The sequence below is a fragment of the Dendrobates tinctorius genome, unplaced genomic scaffold (genome assembly GCF_039654945.1).
Source record: "Dendrobates tinctorius isolate UK_male_01 unplaced genomic scaffold, ASM3965494v1 ptg000022l, whole genome shotgun sequence".
NCBI classification, from domain to species: Eukaryota; Metazoa; Chordata; class Amphibia; order Anura; family Dendrobatidae; genus Dendrobates; species Dendrobates tinctorius.
In genome coordinates, this window is record NW_027361690.1 from 86151437 (window position 1) to 86156747 (window position 5311).

A 5311-nucleotide genomic window follows, 5' to 3' on the forward strand; every position below is an offset into this window, starting at 1 on the left:
AGGAAGCAACAGCCTCAGGAGACCAATTCAACACATCAGCACCCTTCTTAGTCAGATCAGTCAATGGCTTGGCAATACTAGAAAATTTTGCTATAAATTTCCGATAAAAATTAGCAAAACCCAAAAACTTCTGGAGGGCCTTCAAAGAAGTGGGCTGAACCCAATCATAAATGGCCTGTACCTTGGCCGGGTCCATTTCAATAGTTGACGGAGACAAAATAAATCCCAAAAATGAAATCCTCTGTACTCCAAAAAGGCATTTCGATCCTTTGACATACAGGGAATTCTCCCTCAAGATCCGGAACACAGTCCGAATATGTTCCACATGAGAATTCCAATCCTTGGAGAAGATCAAAATATCATCCAGATAGATAATCAAAAATTTATCGACAAAGTCTCGGAAAATATCGTTCATGAAGCACTGGAAGACAGAAGGGGCATTAGTGAGCCCAAAAGGCATCACCAGGTACTCAAAATGTCCCTCCGGAGTATTAAACGCCGTCTTCCATTCATCCCCCTGCTTAATGCGGATGATTATACGCCCCCCTGAGGTCAAGCTTGGTAAACCAGCAAGCACCTCTAACTCTAGAGAATAGATCCGAAATCAGGGGTAACGGATACTGATATTTAATAGTAATTTTATTGAGGGCACGATAATCAATACAAGGCCTTAAAGAACCATCCTTTTTGGCCACAAAAAAAAAACCGGCACCTAAGGGTGAAGAGGATGGTCTAATATGACCCTTCTCCAACGCCTCCTTAATATAGGACCGCATAGCCTCGTGCTCGGGTACAGATAAATTGAAGAGCCGACCCTTGGGAAATTTACACCCCGGGCTTAGTTCAATTGCACAGTCATAACTCCTATGAGGAGGCAAGGACGCAGACTCATTCTCACTAAATACATCATAAAAGTCCGCCAAATAGTCAGGAACATCATGCGACTGAGGAGAGGTGGAAAAAAACGGAGCCTCACTAAAGGCACACCGACAACCCCAACTCACCACAGACACAGATTTCCAATCCAAAACTGGATTATGAATTTGCAACCAGGGAAACCCCAGAACAACGGCATCATGCAGACCATGCAATACCAAAAATTTGCAATTTTCTTGATGGTCTGGGGCGACCCGCATGACCACCTGGGTCCAAAACTGAGGTTTATTTTTAGCCAAAGGAGTAGCATCAATCCCCCTCAAAGGGATAGGCGTCTGCAGAGGTGTCATCGGAAATCCACAACGTTTAGCAAAATCCAAGTCCATTAGGTTTAGCGCTGCTCCCGAATCCACAAAAGCCTTGGCGGAAAATGTGGACAGGGAGCAGATCAGAGTAATTGCCAGAAGAAACTTAGGTTGAACACCACCAACAGAAAACGTGTGTGCAAAGCGTTTCTCTCGTTTAGGACAAACAGAAATAATATGCGAGGCATCTCCACAGAAAAAACACAGCTTATTACGCCTTCTGAACTCCTGACGTTGCGCCTTAGACAAAACTCTATCACATTGCATAGGTTCAGACGTCTGTTCAACCGGTGGCAACACCTCTCGTGCAATCCTGCGTTCACGTAAACGCCGATCAACCTGAATGGCTAATAACATAGAATCGTCCAGACCAGAGGGAACAGGAAATCCCACCATAGTATCTTTCACGGCTTCTGACAAACCCTTCCGAAAGAGAGCAGCCAAGGCATTATCATTCCAGGTAGTAAGGACCGCCCACTTTCGGAACTTTTGACAGTACAACTCTGCAGAATCTCGACCCTGGTTCAATGCCAACAGGGTCTTTTCAGCCTGATCAATAGCATTAGGTTCGTCATACAACAACCCCAAAGCTTGAAAGAATGCATTCACATTAGTCAGAATAGGATCATCTGGTTTCAAAGAAAACACCCAATCCTGGGGATCGCCACGCAGCAAAGAGATGACAATTTTAACCTGCTGCGCGGAGCTCCCTGACGAGTTAGGCTTCAAGGCAAAAAATAATTTACAATTATTTTTGAAACTCAAAAATTTAGATCGATCCCCAAAAAATACATCAGGTGTAGGGATCTTTGGTACAACAGCATGCGAACGAGCAAGGTAGGCAGAAATTCCCCGCACTTCCGCAGCGAGCTGCTCCACACGATCAGACAATTGCTTTATCTCCATTGAGAGAAAAAAAAAATTCCCCCTACGGCCTCAGAGATATAGAGGAAAGAACATACACACACTTTTTTTTTTTTTTTAAACACAATTCTTTCCTGCTATTGAGTACCCTAGGATCTGCGGTATGGCGGGTGATTCTGTTATGATTGAGTCACCGTAGGAGGCAAAAACAGAAATGCTAGCTAAGTTCAGAAAACCAGAGAAGTTGACAGCTATCGGATTGCAGACCCCTGAACCTATCAACACAACTAGCAGTAGCCGTGGGGGGTTCCTACGATGCCCTAGACCCCTCGATCACAGCCGGAGAATTAAATAGGCCTAAAGAAAGAAAGGGGAAATCTAAACTGCCCCAGAGCAGACCCCAAAGCAATAGGCAGCCCCCAACATATAATGACGGTAAAGCAAGATGAAAATACTAACACAGACAGAAAGATAGACTGAGCAAAGAGGGGCCCAAGCTAACTATATAGAAAAGGACAGGAAGGCTGCTATCTGCAATCCGTGAAAAACCCTATGAAAATAAGAGCCAACAGACTGACAGTGAAAAAGGCCCTGAAGACGCTAGGATTCAAAAAAGCTATGTCAGTACTCAGGAATTTACTGAAGACAGAGCTACAGGCAAAAGGAGATTCAGCTCACCCCCAGCAGGGAATGGCAGAATACTGAAAAGCAAGGAAAACAAAAAACAAAACAAAAAAGCTAACAGCCAAAACAGAAAACTTAGCTTTAGGGGAGCAGGAATCAGACTGGAGTCCTAGAAGTCCACAGAGAAATCACCCGCAGGGCAGAAGGGCGTCGGCAGCCTTATATCCAGTCCGTGACTCCACTCAGCCAGTCATCCTCATTAGACTCAGGTGCCTGATAATCAGGCTCATTACCTTCCTTTACCAGAATAGGGAGTTCACCAGACCCCAGTGACGAAGGGGAAAATGAACTCACAACATATAACTCTGTCTCTGAGCTCTTTTTGTCTCTTTTCTTGCAAGAAGGACATCTGCTGTTCGGAGTCCAAGTGCATTTCTAGGAAGATCTTCTGTCTTCCTTGCACAAGATCTGATTTTCCCCAGTTTATGATTCATCCTAAGTTCTTTAAAAATAAGACAATTGACGTTAATCTGGCGTTTAGTTGCTAGTGAGGCTCTGCCATCAACAGGAAATCGTCCAGATACTGAACAATATGTCTTGTTCCCTCAGGAAAGCCATAACCTCTGCCACCAGCATGGTGAAGATGTGTGGGGCTGAGGAAATACCAAACGGAAGGCATATGGACTGATAATGCTGAATGTTTCCTCCGTCTTTCAACGCAAATCTTAGATACCGCTGACTGTGAGGATGAATGGGCATGTGATAATATACCTCTTTGAGATCTAGTGTACACATTACCATATTTCCCTTAATCAATGGAATAGTAGATCTTATCAATTCCATCCTTAACATTTTGTAGCATACCCATCCTTTTAGAGACTTTAGATTTATTATTGTGTAATCATCAACCCCAGGTTTCTTTTTTGAGATTAGGCTTGAATAGTTCCCAGAAACCATTCTGTTTCTGGCACTGGTACCAATGCCTGTGAATCCACCAACTTCTTTACATCCGCTGAACTAAATAGCTGTTAGGTGGAAACTTCCCGGAAGGATCTGCACAAACTGTATTTTGTATCCTCCTGCTATTGTTTGAAGTATTCATGGGTTCTTGGATACTTCTGTTCAGGTTTTGAGAAATTTTTGGAGTATTCCCCCTACTTTCCTATCGTCATTGTCTACCCGTGCTATTTGCCGAACTGGGAAAGGTATTCCTTTCTCTGGCTCCCTTCGGGTAGCTCCATCTACCTGTCTTCCCTTAACCAGAATATTCCGGTTTCTGATGGGAACGAGGCATCAGAAAGAACAGTGTCCTTTTAGGTTTTTCTTCTGGAAACCCCCTCTTCTCGTCTGAGGCCCTTTCTAGCATGTCGTCTAGTACAGGGCCAAACACGCGAAGGCCAGAGAAGGGGATGGAGCACAATTTGCTTTTGGAGTGGTGATCCCCCGATCAGATGCTGACGTCAGTGGCTGGCAGCCATTTTAACTATTGCGGAACAGTTACAAATGGGCCCCTCTACATCCTGCTGTCCGGTGCTGAACATATTAGTGATGCACATTGCATGACTTGTAAGACATTATGGACAGTTTAGTAAGTATAAATGACGTAACAAGTTCCCTTTAAAGGGCTTTTCTGGTACTTTAATATTGATGCCCCATTCTTAAATAGGTTTTCAATACCAATTAGGTGGGGTTGCGACACCCAACATCGGCACCCGCGCCCATCAGCTCTTCCCGCTGCCGGCCGGATGTGCTTAGTTGTGGAGTGGAACAGCACAGCGCCATAAACTGCATTGTGGCTGCAACCCAGTAATTCAAAGAGGGACAGATGTGCAGTTCTGAGTTGTGGCTTCTGTACAGTTGATGAAATTGTGCTTTGTAGTTCATCAACTAATCACATCCAGACACTGCTGCCAGCAGGAACAGCTGATTGGTGGAAGTGTGGAGTGTCACACCCCTACTGATCTGGAACTAATAACCTATCGTAAAAATAGGGCATCAATATTAACGTGCCAGACAACCTCTTTAACTCGGGCTCCACAGCTGCTCCTGGTGTCTTTTAAATGCAATATCCACTACTCAGACAACACCTTCTCAATCCCTGTTTCTCACCAGTAAAATAATAACACCTATACTCATCTCCGGCGTCATTTCAGCGGTGTCTGCAGTGGCTTTACTGGGGCTCGCTTGACTTTATGTCACGTGATCCCTGCGGCCAATCAGCACTGGCTTCACTTTCCTCTCCTTCAGACAATACAGACATATGGAGAAACTGCTGCTGCTCTCCTACTTCCTCCACATGTCAATTATGTACCAAGGAGAGAATGAAGGCAGCGCTGATTGGCCACAGGGATCATGTGACATAATGTCAAGTGAGCCCAGGGAGAACCAGCATTGACATTACTGAAACGGCATCGGAGGCGAGTATTGGTTCCATTACTGGGGGGGAAAAAGTGGATTGGAAAGCGGCTGTCCGAGTAGTGGACATTGCCTATCATGGCGCATGAGTGCAGCATTTAAAGGGCTGAAATGAAAATGGCCAATCATAACACAGAAGCTTAGTCATTCACCAGAGAATGAGATAT

General features: G+C 44.7%; 1 protein-coding gene across 1 annotated transcript in view; it reads right to left on the minus strand.

The window, feature by feature from the left end:
* Positions 1-4979, minus strand: part of SLC51B (SLC51 subunit beta) — an 86851-nt gene extending 81872 nt beyond the window's left edge. The window contains exon 1 of the mRNA XM_073568857.1: positions 4839-4979. The gene's annotated coding sequence lies outside the window, so the exon portion shown is untranslated. The remainder of the gene's footprint in view (positions 1-4838) is intronic.
* Positions 4980-5311: the final 332 nt, after the last annotated feature.